The following is a 17830-nucleotide window of genomic DNA, read 5'->3' on the forward strand; positions in this document are numbered from 1 at the left end:
AATATGCTAGCATTGATTCTTAATGAATTTTAGAAGTGTTATTTCTATTGATATCACAAAAGGCTCTGTGGATAACATGTTACTGTGGCAGCAGCATGGGGTTCCAAGTAATCTCTAAATGTTCCTGTGAGTGATACACACTGAACAACATTATAATGTTTGATGAACAACTGTGTGCTCAGTTACACATTGTTATACTGTATGCTCTGAATGCCTCCCAACATATTTCAAAGATGTTACACTCAAACTCTCAGAACCTCCAAGGGTTGACACCTACATAAAAGTGCCGAGTGCTTTCAAATAAAACATCTAAAAATACTACACACATGAAATTATCAAATGAGACATGGCATACATATTTAATATGACAATATGTTATATTCCCTTTCTCTTCATATCTGTAAAGTCTGTTTCACCTTGGAGTTAATAAATGTTACTACCCCAGAGTCAATGACACATAACACATTCAGCTGTGTTATTGCTTGTTTTAAAACATCCAGCACTGCAAATGTTGCTTGGGTGGTGCCGAGGGAATAGAATCGACAAAGTGCCACTGGCATTCCAATAGAGATTAGTGTCAGAAACCACATAGTAAAATGCTACAGACATCAACAACAAACAACAACAGCTAAAATAAATATTTAGATCAGAAATGTACTGGTTACATATTGTACAATATTTTTACTGGATATATTTATCCTTGATTACTTCACCAGAGATGTGTTAGAGTTCAATATCCTGAAACTTCGGCAGAAAAATAAACAGCAAATATCTCCTCTAGTCTTGTAGTTATTCTTAACATGTAGCAAGCATGCTATCCCTAACTAGATCAACTGTGAGCTTTTGCTCGTTTTCCCCTATACAGTTACAGTCAAACCTGAAAGACTATAATTGAGTATCATGTACATTTACAATTGAAGTTGCAAGATATACACTGAACAAAATGTAAACGCAACATGTAAAGTGTTGGTCTGGTTTCATGAGCTCAAATAAATAGTCCCAGATATGTTCCATATGCACAAAAAGCTTATTTCTCTCAAAGTCTGTGCACAAATGTTTACATTCCTGTTAGTGAGCATTTCTACTTTGCCAAGATAATCCCTCCACCTTACAGGTGTGTCATATCAAGAAGCTGATTAAACGACATGATCATTACACAGGTGCACCTTGTGCTGGGGACAATAAAAGGCCATTTTAAAATGTGCAGTTTTGTCACACAACACAATGCTACAGAGCATGCAATTGGCATGCTGACTGCAGGAATGTCCAACAGAGCTGTTGCCAGATAATTTAAAGTAAATTTCTCTACCTTAAGCTGCCTCCAATGCCATTTTAGAGAATTTGGCAGTGTGTCCAACCGGTTTCACAACCTCAGACCACATGTAACCACACCAGCCTAGGAATTCCACATCCGTCTTCTTCACCTGCGGGATCGTCTGAGGAGAGGTGAGGAGTATTTCTCTCCGTAATAAAGTCCTTTTGTGGGGAAAAACGTATTCTGATTGGCTGAGCCTGGCTCCCCAGTGTGTGGGCCTGGCTTCCAAGTGGGTGGGCCTATGCCCATAGCTGCAACCATGGCTGCCCAGTCATGTGAAAGCCATAGATTAGGGCCTAATGAATCTCTTTCAATTAACTGATTTCCTATGAACTATAACAATATATAAAAAATATATGTAAAATATTTGAAATTGTTGCATGTTGCATTGATATTTTTGTTCAGCATATACAGTACTAGTCAAAAGTTTGGACACACCAACTAATTCAAGAGTTTTTCTTAATTTTCTACATTGCAGAATAATAGTGAAGACATAAACTATGAAATAACACATATGGAATCATGTAGTAACCAAACAAGTGTTATTCAAATCAAAATGAATGTTATATTTGACATTCTTCAAAGTAGCCACGCTTTGCCTTGATGACAGCTTTGCACACTCTTGGCATTGTCTCAAGCAGTTTCACTTGGAATGCTTTTCTAACCGTCTTGAAGGAGTTCCCACATATGTTGAGCACGTGTTGGCTGCTTTTCCTTCACTCTGCGGTCCAACTCATCCCAAGCCATCTCAATTGGGGTGAGGTCAGGTAATTGCAGATAATAGTAAAAATAATATACAGTTGAAATCGGAAGTTTACATACCAAATACATTTAAACTCAGTTTTTCACAATTTCTGACATTTAAACAGAGTAAAAAATCCCTGTTTTAGGCTAGTTAGCATCACCACTTTATTTTAAGAATGTGAAACGTCAGAATACATTTACATTACATTAGAATAATAGTACAGAATTATTTATTTCAGATTTGAATTTTTTCATCACATTCCCAGTGGGTCAGAAGTTTACATACATACTCCATTAGTATTAGGTAGCATTGCTTTTACATTTTTAACTTGGGTCAAACATTTCGGGTAGCCTTCCACATGCTTTCCACAATAAGTTTGGCCCATTCCTCATGACAGAGCAGGTGTAACTGAGTCAGGTTTGTAGGCCTCCTTGCTCACACACGCTTTTTCAGTTCTGCCCACAAATCTTCTATGTGATAGAGGTCAGGGCTTTATGATGCCCACTCCAATACCTTGACTTTGTTGTCTTTAAGCCATAACTTTGGAAGTATGATTGGGGTCATTTTCCATTTGGAAGACCCATTTGCGACCAAGCTTTAACGTCCTGACTGATGTCTTGAGATGTTGCTTCAATATATCCATATAATTTTCCAACCTCATGATGCCATCTATTTTGTGAAGTGCACCAGACCCTCCTGCAGCAAAGCACCCACACAACATGATGCTGCCACCCCCGTGCTTCATGGTTGGGATGGTGTCCTTCGGCTTGCAAGCCTCCCCCTTTTTCCTCCAAACATAACGATGGTCATTATGGCCAAACAGTTCTATTATTATTTCATCAGACCAGAGGATATTTCTCCAGAAGTACGATCTTTGTACCCATGTGCAGTTGCAAACCATAGTCTGGCTTTTTTATTGTGCTTTTGGAGCAGTGGCATCTTCCTTGCTGAGCGGCTTTTCAGGTTTGTCAATATAGGACTCGTCTTACTGTGGATATAGATACTTTTGTACCCGTTTCCTCCAGCATCTTCACAAGGTCCTTTACTGTTGTACCGGGTTTGATTTGCACTTTCCGCACCAAAGTACGTTAATCTCTAGGAGACAGAACACATCTCCTTCCTGAGCAGAATGACGGCTGTGTGGTCCCATGGTGTTTATACATGCGTACTATTGTTTGTACAGATGAACGTGGTACCTTCAGGGATTTGGAAATTGCTCCCAAGGATGAACCAGGCTTGTGGGGGTCTACAATGTTTTTTTCTGAGGTTTTGGAGGATTTATTTTGATTTTCCCATAATGTCAAGCAAAGAGGCACTGAGTTTGAAGGTAGGCCTTGAAATACATCCACAGGTACACCTCCATTTGACTCAAATGATGTCAATTAGCCTATCAGAAGCTTCTAAAGCCCTGCCATCATTTTCTGGAATTTTCCAAGCTGTTTAAAGGCACAGTCAACGTAGTATATGTAAACTTCTGACCCACTGGAATTATGATACAGTGATTTATAGGTGAAATAACCTGTCTGTAAACAATTGTTGGAAAAATTACTTGTGTCATTCACAAAGTAGATGTCCTAACCGACTTGCCAAAACTATAGTTTGTGAACAAGAAATTTGTGGAGTGGTTGAAAGACGAGTTTTAATGACTCCAAACTATGTGTATGTATACATCCGACTTCAACTGTACATATATATACTCTACTGTTCTAAACAAGGACTTAGAAATGTCCATGTTTTTGAAAGAAAAACACATTTTTTTGTCCATTAATATCAAATAAAATTGATAAGAAATATAGTGTAGACATTTCTAATTAGCTAACACTGCGTACCATTGGAACACAGGAGTGATGGTTGCTGATAATGGGCCTCTGTACACCTGTGTAGGTCAGCCGTTTCCAGCTAAAATAGTAATTTACAACACTAACAATGTCCTCACTTTATTTCTGATCAATTTGATGTTAGTTTAATGGACAAAAAAATACGATTTTCTTTCAAAAACAAGGACATTTCTATGTAACCCCCAACTTTTGAAACGTAGTGTGTAGTGTATATATGTATATATATATATATATTTATACAGTATATATATACACACACTGGTCAAAAGTTTTAAAACACCTACTCATTCAATGGTTTTTCTTTATATTTACTATTTTCTATATTGTAGAATAATATTGAAGACATCAAAACTATGAAATAACACTATGGAATCATGCAGTAACCAAAAAGGTGTTAGATAAATCAAATAAGATTTTATATTTTGAGATTCTTCAAATAGTCACCCTTCGCCTTGATGACAGCTTTGCCCACTCTTGGCATTCTCTCAACCAGCGTCACCTGGATTGTGGTTCCAACATATGCTGAACACTTGTTGGCTGCTTTTCCTTCACTCTGACTCATCCTAAACCATCTCAATTTGGTTGAGGTTGTGGGATTGTGGAGGCCAGGTCATGTGATGCACCACTTCTTCACTCTCCTACTTGGTCAAATAGCCCTTACACATCCTGGAGGTGTGTTGGGTCATTGTCCTGTTGAAAAACAAATGATAGTGCCAGTCCAAACCAGATGGGATGGCGTATCGCTGGTTAATTGTGCCTTGAATTCTAAATAAATCACCAACAGTGTCACCAGCAAAGCAGAAGGCCAAGAGTGTACAAAGGTGTCATTAAGGCAAATATAACATATATTTTGATTTGTTTAACACTATTTTGGTTGATAGCTTCACTATTATTCTACAATGTAGAATATGATAAAAATAAAGGAAAACCCTTGAATGAGCAGGCGTTCTAAACCTTTTGATCTTTAGTGTTTATATAAGCATCCATTTTATGTTTCCAGTGAGGCTCATGATTATTATCTTGTATGTAAATCAATTATCTTGTATGTGTCTAATCAGCATCATTCTGTAGTCAGTTACACATCGTTCCAGCGATAATAAATGCAACGCAGGATCTCAGTAAATTCCCTCAACGTACATTGGAGACTGGCAACAACAGCCAGCCAGTTCAGCACCTGAACAGCGATCAGGGCGAGCTGCTCGTGCACTCCATTGCACTTCAATGCGCCCTGCTTCCATTTCAGCACTGGACAGCGACACGCATGCTGTTTGAGTTATTTGCACAATAGTGAAACCTGATAAAACAGAGGTACGGCAAATACGCTATATTAACTTGCTTCTTTCTTTGGGTTAATGTTGTGTTCCCAAAACAAAAGTGGCATACAAACACTGCTGCAAAGGTCCAGATATTATTTGATTTAACAATCCATCAAACAAACAGCCTTACAGCACAGAGTTGTTTATTACTCTCATTGCATGAGAATACAACCATCAGCACGGGCCAACTGTAGGTTTCTGCATTAAAGGCGGGAGGTAAAGTGAACATTATCCGTAATTAGTTCTGCGACGAGGAGCTGCGGGAGACACGTCCGATAAAAATGACAGCCATGACCGGGCATCTTGTTTCATTTTAAGTGTCGTTGTGCGCAACCCCTATTTATGCTTGAAACCTTCAGAGACTAAATGCGCCGCAGCCAGCCAGCCAATGTGACACGCTCAAATTACCTTCATTCCCCAACCAACCCAAGTTCTGGGTTGCTTGATTCATTGCAAATAAAATTGAGGACTGATGCATACTATTTCCTGGTTTCTCTTTTCTGTGGTATCTATGCTAATGCGTTTTCTCTCTCGTACATTCGGCTACGGTAAAAACACAATCTCAATCGCACAATCAAACAATTGAAAACGGTAAAAGTAGATGTAGCCTTTCATTAGGCATAAATGTAGGCTAGTGTGCTAATTGCTATCGTGCAAGAGCGTGTCAATTGTCAGCATCAGAGAATGTCCCTTTCTCTCTGTCAATATTTTTGCTACGTGCTACTTTCAACATATACACAGCCTGCAGAGACGTGTACTGTATGCTGAGGGAGAGCCGAGGGAAATATATATTTATGCGGGGGGTACTCTCTCACCAGAAGAGGGCATTCCGATTCTCCCTGAAAAAGTTGCCGTGATACACGCGGAAGTGTTAACTACTCAAACGCTTGCATTTCTGTTCTATTTGGTTTCAGCGACGAGGAGAGATAATAGAGGTGAAAGGGGGAATGTTCATACTGAATGATTTTGGTTTGTTTAACGAGTTAAACTACCGTTCGCAGACCCTTTTTGAATTTTCCTCTGATCAGGTAAAAATTCTTTAGGTGTGAATTCCCTGTCAGTCATCGCAAGATTTATTTGTCACTTTTCACTGGGGAGATCTTCTGGTGTTCACAAAGCCTCTTGGGCAAATCGTTGTTTGAGCTGTATGCGATAATGGATGGATAGAGAGTGACGAGAAAGTATCAACTGGAATCTTTCAACTGTCATGCTTATTTTTGAATTGTCATTTATGACTTGGATGTGGCATTGTTTACTCTCTGTGGCGCTGTTGATATTGGACCCAACCATTTTACGCGGGAATTATATGCACGGATATGATAGAAAACTAGATCGGGATTTTCGTCTGTCGTTGGGAATAGTGAGATATGTTCCATGGTGAAACTAAGGGATTGACACACTGATACCCCTCTGACTCGCTTAAATTCGGGGTCAGCGACGGGCAGGTGGGTGTTGGAATCGGCGGCTGCGCGCAGTGACTGGGGTCGTGGATTAGAACCACACGGTTTGAGGAGAGCGCGTGTCATGCGGACTCGGGTGTCGCACGCTGGAAGGCTTTAAAACCTGTGGTCAGGAGCTGACAGATAAGCGGATATGGGTAAGTAGGTTATATGTGCATGTAAATGTACCATATCTGCTTCATGTAGGGAAAACGAGAGTAAGCTAATGCGTCTTTTCCCTAAAATTCACTCACACAATGCCGGTAACGCGAAAAGATCTGGGATGTTCAGATAAAAAAAACTATTATTGCAATTTCGAGATTTCACAAAATATTGATAATTTGTAAGTGTTATAAAACAAATTCATCACACTCTTATCGTTTTGAATAGCCATGATGTGCCCAAAATAGTCAACAGTCAGAGCTGCAATATGGTTCGTTTTTTCTATCTCCTTGCGGTATTACATGCGATGAATGTCTTTGTGAGATTAAGAATTGGACATATAACAAATATGCAAATATGCCGATCTAGTTTAGCCTGTGATTGCATCTGAAATAACTGTTCCGTTTACAAAAACCTCAATGGTCGAATGCATCCGTTCATTAGCTTATGTCTGGAGCCTCCTATTTCTTCTTTACTGCTTTAAGAAGCAGACTGAATCCGGATCATTGATTGGGACTGGAATGCTAATCATGTTTTATGTTGGATGCAAGTCAACTTCACAAAGCGGGGTCCTGCATAATTACCGACAACCCGTTCATGGTTGTGTTTTCTTTCATTTAATGATCTAACGTGTCAGTGGTAGCCTATGTCCAACAATAACCGAGAACAGATCATTTGAGTTTCATGAGTACATATGCGTTTTGTATTTTGTATTTACTGCTTTGCAGCAGCTACTCTGCCTGGGGTCCTGCAAAATGAAGGCAGTTACTTACAATTAAAAACATTGCATTACATTTCACAACTGATTTCACAACAGATTAACTGTGTGCACTCAGGCCGCTACTCTACCACTACATACTACAACACAAAATCCATGTAGTGTGTGTATAGTGCGTATGTTATCATGTGTGAGTGTGTATGCGTGTGTCTGTGTTTCTCTTCGCAGTCCCCGCTGATCCATAAGGTGCATTTTTATCTGTTATAAACTGTCATTTTTATCTGTAGTTCGATACATGCAGATTAATTACGCAGATAAACTTTACTCGTGAGATCATCATTTTGCTTTGCTATATCAAATCATACATATAGGCTTGTGTCGTGTGTGCACCTGCTCTTTGTTAAGCGGTGAAGACAGTCTGTTATGTTCTCTCTTGCTCTTTGGTCGTTGAGAGCCGATTGGGAAGCATTTCTGTTATTTGACCTGGCATCTACAATAGGCTTAATGAATGCAATATGGAGCGCGAACAGACTGCAAATCGTGCATCAAATTGTGTGAGCATGTTCGCTCAAGTGTGTGTGTGTGTGTGTGTGTGTGTGTGTGTGTGTGTGTGTGTGTGTGTGTGTGTGTGTGTGTGTGTGTGTGTGTGTGTGTGTGTGTGTGTGTGTGTGTGTGTGTGTGTGTGTGTGTGTGTGTGTGTGTGTGTGTGTGTGTGTGTGTGTGTGTGTGTGTGTGTGTGTGTGTGTGTGCGTGTGTGCGTGTGTGTGTCTATGCATGTGGTTGCTTGAGTTTATGACTATTTAAATCATCAGTATGTTTGTGTTGACAGTTCATTTATGCCTAAGTGTTTTTTCTCTGTCTTTGCTACCTCTGTTATTGTCGCCCGAGGTATAGCCTAATCTCCACAGCCTTTATTTAACTTACACAGATGGCCAAGTGCACTGGCTATGCAGTGCCATTAATTGTAAGGTGGCACGATGTATCGACCTACAGTAGGCTACTGCACTGCATCGATACATTGTTTACCTAAAAGAACATTGGAATCAAAGAGCCAATGAAATGTATATGGGCTCAGTTTTAAATTGTACACTTGCTCTGAAATAACAATAATAATAATTCTAAATGCTCACATATAAATATGACTGCACATTATTTAATAGTTAGTTTTGCACTAGCCTGTCCACTCTTAGGAAAAAAAAGATTCTGGATAGAACCAATAAGGGTTCTATTGCTTGCTTCATATATGGCACCCCTAAAGGTTCTATATAGGACCCTTTTATAGGGTGCTTTGATCAGAACCCCAGGGGTTCCTCACTGAACCATAATTGGTTCCATATAGAAGCCTTGGGTAGCATATAGGGTTTTCTATGGAACCAATTTCAGTTCTATATTGAACCTTTAGGGGTGCCATATATGAAGCAAGCATTGGACCCTTATTGGTTCTATCTAGAATCTTTTCTCTGAGAGTTTAGTCTATATAGATATAGCTTGAGCACTTGGAATTGCTAATGACAATGCAGGATGGATTGCATTGATCGTGCTTTTTCTCTCTTCCTTAGGCAACAGGCAAAATACTCGTATACTTGTATTTTAATGCATTGTTTCCTGTTTTTTGTTTGTTTGTTTTTTATGAATAAGCTTTTCAATCCAACCTGGTCTCAGAGCATTTCATATGATTCTGTATGTAAATCCGAGACACTCCATTTAGTGTGATATGTCACGTTTCATATGTATTCACATGTGGATGACCATCACCCGTTTCGTATGACTTGTTACTAATTACAACTCACAATATTTGACACATTTGCAAAACATACTATACAAATTAGCGAAACCTTTGAGATCTTACTAATTTTAACTAGGTGGCTAACATTAGCTAGACTAGGGATTAGGGTTAGAGGTTAGGGTTAAGTTTAGGAGTTAGGTTAAGGTGTTAGGGTTAGGGGAAGGATTAGCTAAAAGGGTTAATATTGGGGTTATCTAAATGGGTTAAGGTTAGGGTTAGGGAAAGGGTTAGCTAAAAGGGTTAAGGTTCGGGGAAGGGTTAGCTAACATGTTAAGTAATTGCAAAATAGCTAAGAAGTAGTTGAAAAGTTGCTAATTAGCAAAAATGTTAAAGTTGTCCGTGATGAGATTCGACCTCGCAATCTTTATATTGCTAGACATTCCCAATATATCCCTGACCAACCATCCTACTTTCGTTTTTGACTTAAGTAACCATCTGTCTTATGTAACCATACCAAACATAACATTTGCTATGTCATATCTAGTCTATGAGACCAGGCTGTTTCATCATATCCCCCATTTGCACAACATACTTGCCAGCTTGCAATACAATATTTCAACCTCTAGCAGATGCATATGTATGGTCTAAAGTTTATGGGGTGGAGAGCACATTTTTTATCAATGCCAACTTTTGTGTGAACTGGCGCACGCACATTTTGGGGTAAATTTTGTATGTATACTCAGTTGAGGCCCCTGGGGCATCATTTATCAAAGGGGTGTGGGGACATAAAAGACTCTAAAAAGGTTTTGAAGTTGATGGGAAGTGTGCGTATCTCCACGCAAATCTCAAACCATGAGTGCACACAACTTCTAGAAGGTTGATCTACTGTATTGCAAGAAATAGGCTTATTGTTTGTTTGGGGAAATGATAGGTGTTTGATGCACTGGAATTATAATAATGGTAGGAAAAGCATTAGATATAGACCTGATGATAAAACAGATGCATTTGCCGTAGGTAAATAGATTGCATAGCAGCATGTCATCTAATGTGTTTATTTAACTTTTATTGTAGGCCTAAATCATAATCATATCACAGGACATGTCTCTCCTTTTCTGACATAACTGGTTTAAATTATTCCCACTACAGAAATAGTAGGCTACCATTTATCAATCGCTCATTCAATAGCAAAGCATGCTCGAAAGTACTGTACACTGAACGGGAATATAAATGCAACATGTTACAATTTCAAAGTTTTAACTGAGTTACAGTTCAAATAAGGAAATCAGTCATTTGGAATATATTCATTAGGCCTAAATCTATGTATTTCACATGCCTGGGAATACACATATGCATCTTTTGGTCAGACACCTTAAAAAAGATAGGGGCGTAGATCAGAAAACCAGTCAGTATCTGATGTGGCCACCATTTGCCTAATGCAGCGCGACACATCTCCTTCACATAGAGTTGATCAGGCGGTTGATTGTAGCCTGTGGAATGTTGTCCCACTCCTCTTCAATGGCTGTGGGAAGTTGCTGCATATTGACGGGAACTGGAACACGCTGTCATACATGTCGATCCAGAGCATCCCACACATGCTCAATGGGTGGCATGTGTGGTGAGTTTGCAGTGGAAGAACTGGGACATTTTCAGCTTCCAGGAATTGTGTATAGATCCTTGTGACATGCATTATCATACTGAAACATGAGGTGATATCGGCAGATGAATGGCACGACAATGGGTCTCAAGATCTCGTCACGGTATCTCTGTCCATTCAAAATGCCATCAATAAAATGCAATTATGTTCATTGTCCATAGCTTATGCCTTCCCATACCATAACCCGTGGGGTACTCTGTTCACAGCGATGACAGCAAACCGATCGCCCACACAACGCCATACATGCTGTCTGCCATCTGCCCAGTAAAGTTGAAACCGGAATTCATTCGTGAAGAGCACACTTCTCCAGCGTGCCAGTGGCCATCGAAGGTGAGTATTTGCCGACTGAAGTTGGTTACGATAGTCAGGTCAAGACCCTGGTGAGGACAACGAGCATGCAGATGAGATTCTCTGAGACAATTTCTGACAGTTTGTGCAGAAGTTATTAGGTTGTGCAAACTCACATTTTCATCTGCTGTCCCTCTGGCTGGTCTCAGATGATCCCGCAGTGGCCATCGAAGGTGAGCATTTGCCCACTGAAGTTGGTTACGACGCCAAACTGCAGTCAGGTCAAGACCCTGATGAGGACGATGAGCATGTAGATGAGCTTCCTTGAAATGGTTTCTGACAGTTTAGTGCAGAAATGATTCGGCTGTGCAAACCCACATTTTCAAATGCTGTCTGGGTGGCTGGTCTCAGACGATCCCACAGGAGGTCCTGTGCTGGTTACACGTGGTCTGCGGCTGTAAGGCGTGTTGGACGTACTGCCACATTCTCTAAAACAATGTTGGAGGTGGCTTATGGTAGAGAAGAAAACATTAAATTCTCTAGCAACTGCTCTGGAGGACATTCCTGCAGTCAGTATGCCAATTGAAAGCTCCCTCAAAACTTGAGACATCTTTGTTCCAAGTATCTTGGCAAAGGAGAATTGCTCACTCTCAGGGATGTAATCGTATTTGTGCGCAAAATATAAGAGAAATAAGCCATTTGTGCGTATGGAACATCTTTTATTTCAGCTCATGAAACATGGGACCAACACTTTACATGTTGCGTTAATAAGATAAGAGCGTCTGCTAAATGACTTAAATGTAAATGTAAATGTAATATTTTTGTTCAGTGTAAATAGAACAGTACATTGACAGTATGGGATGGCTACTGCTTTGCTGTGCCATAGGTTTAGGTGCATGACATCAAAGTCTATTTCATTTCAGAGCCTATAGGCTACAAAGGCAGTATAGAAAAACAAAATGTTGAATAACAATTTGTCTTTCGCATAGAGGTGTGGGTTGTAGCATTTACTTTTAATTTGTTTGAAAGGACAATCAATCTTGTAGAATGCGCAGCCACTGTTTGGAACTCGCTAAGCAGCATGCATTTTTTATTTGGATATGTCACTAAAAGGTTCTGCCCACACCTCTACAGAAATCACATTTTCCATTGATTTTTCTTTTGGGGGGGGCTTTCATGGCCCAGTTCCACATCTCCAAATCATACAGCAAACAAGTCGTTTTTTTTATTAACAAAAAAGGTGAATGGAGGGCGTTTTCTAGTCGAGGTTGTAGCGCTCGTTTTACGACCGCACATATAATATGGTTCTGATTTATCAACGAAAACATGCCTGTATGTTGCATGTGACAGTTTGATAAATAACAATTTGTTGCGCACGCAAATCCTAGAACCTCCACCTACGCCAGAATTGAGTAAGAAATGTACGCATGGTTGATAAATGAGGCCCCTCGAGAGGGCAGCAGGGCAGGGGTGGCTCTGAGAGAGGATGTGACAGAGTCATCAATAGTGTTGTGAGTGCTGGAGGTTGATTGGTTATTCTCAGTCACTCCAACCTGACGGAACCCTTCCCGCCAGGGGAAATCAGAAAACAGACACAAGGACAAAACAACTCTACACTAACACACGTCTCTGTGTGTGTGCATGCGCTTTTGGATACCGGTGTATTGAGGAGAATCCACCACAAACTTTCTCTTCATCCAGTTGCCCTTGTTTGTACTGTAGACCACCTACTACGGTAACTGCAAATAGCCAATGTATCTGCTCTGCATTTCTGTGATTACACAAAGACATCTGCATATCCTCAGAACATTGAGGCAATACACACAGGACAGGAAGTGCTGGTTCCCAAGCACCAGGGAAATTGGACTGCTTCGGCTGGCTAGTACTCATCTCAATGTTAATTGGAGACTAATAGGATGGCTTAGGCTGGTCTGAGGGGACGTCCTTCCCTAAGCATTAGGCTCGTATCCAGACACAATGTGGGCATGGCTGCGCCTGATAGCAGTTTTGTTAATGGCAAAAAAAAACACAACAATGAGCCACTTGGGTGTTCAAAGATCATAGCGTAGTGTATATTTGCCAAGCTATGATATATTTATCTTGACAGTGGGTCAGCTTTGTGCTCTTCCTCTCATTCTTTGTTAAAGTTTAAAAACAAAAGGATCCATATCCCTGCCATCTTAGTTGTGTTGTAGCAATCTTAGTAGTAGTGGTAGTAGTATTGGTAGTAGGAGTAGCAGAAGCTGAGAGATTCTGTTATTACAAGGGGATAAGTAGTAAATTGACTTCTACAGTTAATCCTAGCATGGTAATCACAATAAAAAGCAAAGGTGTACCAAGGATATGGGGAACAAACCAATGATTGGAACATGGATGTTTATGACTATGCAGTTCAAGGGGAAAAAATAAGTCTAATAACTGAAGTGGTAATAGGGGAGTGTTAGGAATGAAGAGGTGATATATAGTTAATCGGCTGATATGGTAACCAAATGGTAATGATTAGGGAAGTATGGTAGAGAGGTGGTAATCGATACACACAGCTCATGAGTGACACCACTGAAGGCAACCTATGTTCTTCTCTGAATAAGATAAGAGTTATATGAGGAGAGGAAGATGGCTTAGTGAATCATTAGTGCACAGAGTGCTCATTAAACCACACATAGTGTCAGTCAGGGCATAAAGGTGCCTAATGAAGAAGGCTCAAGCTAAAGTATGTATCTCACAAGCTATGTTAATAAAGCTACACATCTCTTAGGAGGATGTGTAAATGTACACTAAATCTGATGAACACACAATTTGTTTAAGCTGCCCACAATGCATCACATGAAAGACATGGAAAAACATGCAATGACATTTTCTTTACAGTAAATAAACAATGTTGTGTTCTATAATGTTGACTTGCCTAATTAGAGTTTAAAAAAATAGAAAACTTTGTAAGTTTTTGAAACACAGGAACATACATGTTTTGCTTTTCTGTTGTACTGATATTGTAACAAATTTGACATGAGTAAAAAACACTGCAGATAGAGAAATCATTTGTTAAGCTTTTGATCAGCATTTTCCTGGTAGTAATTTATCTACTAGAGACTAACTAAAGACTAACTAAAGAAAACAAAATAATTGATGGAGGACCTGGTTCAATCAAAAACTGTCATACATTATCTTTAGAATCCCAAGGTTTTCCACACACACACACACACACACACACACACACACACACACACACACACACACACACACACACACACACACACACACACACACACACACACACACACACACACACACACACACACACACACACACACACACACACACACACACACACACACACACACACACACACACACACACACACAGAGAATCAATCAATAAAATGTATTTTATAAAGCCCTTTTTACATCAGCAGTTATCACAAAGTGCTTACAGTGCATTGGGAAATTATTCAGATCCTTTTACCATATTTTATTACGTTACAGCCTCATTCTAACAAAAAGTTGTGTATCAATCTACACACAATGACCCATAATGCCAAAGCAACTTTTTTTTTTTTTTTTTTGCAAATTCATTAAAAATGTTCTTTTTTAAATATCACATTTACATATGTGTTCAGCCCCGTTACTCATTACTTTGGCAGCGATTACAGCCTTGCGTCTTCTTGGGTATGATGCTACTATGGGGAGCTTCTCCCATTCTTCTCTGCAGATCCTCTCAATCTCTGTTAGGTTGGATGTGGAGCGTTGCTGCAGGTCTCTCCAGAGATGTTCGATCGGGTTCAAGTCCGGGCTCTGGCTGGGCCACTCAAGGACGTTCAGAGACTTGTCCCGTTGTCGTGGCTGTGTGCTTAGGGTCATTGTCCTGTTGGAAGGTGAACCTTCGCCACAGTCTGAGCACTCTGGAGCAGATTTTCATCAAGGAATAAGGATGCTTTCCCTTTGGGGTTTTAAGCCGGGTATCTGTATACTGTACATGAATTAATACTATATGCCTATGGATTCTTGAAGGGTAAATACATTATGTGTGCATCATAGGCTTAGTTCAACTGTCTTACCTCATCATAACCCAAAATATGAACTTGTTTTACTCCAGTGTTTGTAATTAAAAACAAATGGAAACAAACACTGTAGGCTCAAAACATGGTTAAAACTATACATTTGATATGATGGATGAATTTGAGAGTGGTTTCATTTCTCCAGGTTCCTCAGCTTTTTACAAAAAGAGGGGTGATTGCTTTTGTTATTGTTTCAACTAAGAATTGTATCTTTAAGCCTAAAGTCAAAGGTCAAAGGCATTTTATTCTATCTCACTGATACTCTGGGTTCATAATTTGTTCAGTTTTGCAACACATCTGAAACGTTAGCATGCATACACCATCACTGTCACATTTCCCATCATAGAGGAACATCTAGGATGATTGGAGTGTCACACTAACCACGTTTCCATCCACGGCTTTTATGTGAGTAAAGTCATACTGTGTAAAAAAAAAAAGCTGTAATGGAAACTTCCCCTACAGTTTGATAAATGCTGATATACACTGTACTTTGTTCTTTTGACATGGTGGGATATTTTTGTGTCAATAAAATCAATTATGCAAGAAATGGCTGTGGAAATGCCTTTATGTGCAAATATTGATATAATAACCATTATATTGAAGTAAACTTGGAGTCTAGTGATGATAGGGTGTCTGGTCCTCCTACTACGACTGGGGAAACCATGCAGCTTATTAGGCGACAGATGAAATAAATTATGATGAACTTCACAGGGTGTTGCCAGTGCATGGTGATGAGCTTGATGCTCCTTTACAATAAATATATCGTAAAGATATTATTCTGGTTACATGATGATTGATGCTTAATATTCTCACTCTTATCCATAATCACTTCCTCATGTAGACTAGCCTATCCACACAGCCTACTTTCACTGTATCTGTGAGCTGTTGTCTAGAGCACACGTGTCAAGACCAGAGTAGGCAAGTTTGCAATTTTATTATTTTTATTTAACTAGGCAACTTTTAACACAACAGTCCCTGTGGCAAAACTATCGAGTTAAAAATGCAATGGACATGCGTTGAACTTTAGATTTTTATTAGGTACCTGAAAACGTAAGCTGAAAAGTACAATTTATGTGCATTATGTCAGAACGCACAGATTTCTCTCCTGAACAAGTCTGTTTGGTGGAAACACTACAGGTGGGAAGAGATGCATATTTTCTTCATGCTGATTGTCTTTTATATTCGCATGAAAATCTGTCGCCAACCTAGCTTATGACATACATACGATAACCAATTTAAAAACAACTATGAGCTATATTAAACCACACATTCATCCTACCTTTTGGATTCGAAGGATGTTAACCAGGTATTACAGGGGTTTAGCCCAGAGAAAAGAGCACACAACCAGTGGATGCACTCCTCAAGAGGAAATCAATGCATCTTAATGACAGATCGTTAGTGACTCTGTAAGGGGAGTGCTTTTAATGGAAACAGCTCACTCTCACCTACGGACAAAGACCGATTGCACTGGGCACACACTGGTTGAATCAACGTTGTTTCCATGTCATTTCAATGAAATTACGTTGAACCCACATGGAATAGACATTGAATTGACGTCTAGGCCCAGTGGGATATCAAACCTGGCTACATACTGACCGATTCTCATTATCACCATCAGTGGTTCAATAGTCTGCATCTGCAGTATTTCTTCTATATCATTTCTTGTCCCAAGTAGCAGTAACATTATATCTAAGGACACAGCACAGCATGATCAGATAACTGTTTTTGTCTGTACTTATATTCAAATGGTTAGTGTTCATGTACAGGTAACTACCAACATAAAGGGTCTTAATAGGGAGTTGGGCCAACACGAGCCAGAACAGCTTCAATGCACCTTGGCATAGATACTACAAGTGTCTGGAACTATATTGGAGGGATGCAACACCATTTTCCCAGGAGGAATTCCATCATTTTGGTGTTTAGTTGATGGTGGTAGAAAACTCTGTCTAAGGGCCACTCCAGAATCTCCCATAAGTGTTCAGTTGGGTTGAGATCTGATGACTGAGAAGGCCATGGCATATGGTTTACATCATTTGAATGCTCATCAAACCATTCAGTGACCAATTGTGCCCTGTTGATGGGGGCATTGTCATCCTATGGGCGAGTAGCCATGGTAACCAAAATAATGGCCTGCCCAGCATTTTTATACATCAAATAAAATAAAACGTTATTTGTCACATGTGCCAAATACAACAGGCATAGACTTTACCGTGTAACGCTTACTAATGAGCCCTTTTCTGGAGTGGCCCTTAGACAGTGTTATACAAGGAGTACCAGCACTGAGTACTGAGTCAATGTGCAGGGGCACGAGATAGTTGAGGTAATATATAGAGTACATGTACTGTAGGTAGGGGTAAAAGTGACAAGTCATTCAGGATAGATAATAATGTGAAGAGTGTGAAAGAGTGTGAAAGAGTGTGAGTGTGTGGGGCGTCAATATGCACGTGTGTGAGAGTATGTAGGGTGTGTGTGTGTGTATTGGAGTATCGGTGTGGTGTGTGTGTGTGTGAGTGTATGGGTAGAGTCCAGTGAGTATGCATAGAGCCAGTGCAAGTGGGTCAGTGCAAATAAAAAGGGG

General features: G+C 39.8%; 1 pseudogene; it reads left to right on the forward strand.

The window, feature by feature from the left end:
• Window positions 1–6154: 6154 nt before the first annotated feature.
• LOC124006689 overlaps window positions 6155–17830 on the forward strand; it is a 149247-nt pseudogene continuing 137571 nt past the window's right edge.

The sequence above is a fragment of the Oncorhynchus gorbuscha genome, linkage group LG20, assembly GCF_021184085.1.
Source record: "Oncorhynchus gorbuscha isolate QuinsamMale2020 ecotype Even-year linkage group LG20, OgorEven_v1.0, whole genome shotgun sequence".
Classification (NCBI taxonomy): domain Eukaryota; kingdom Metazoa; phylum Chordata; class Actinopteri; order Salmoniformes; family Salmonidae; genus Oncorhynchus; species Oncorhynchus gorbuscha.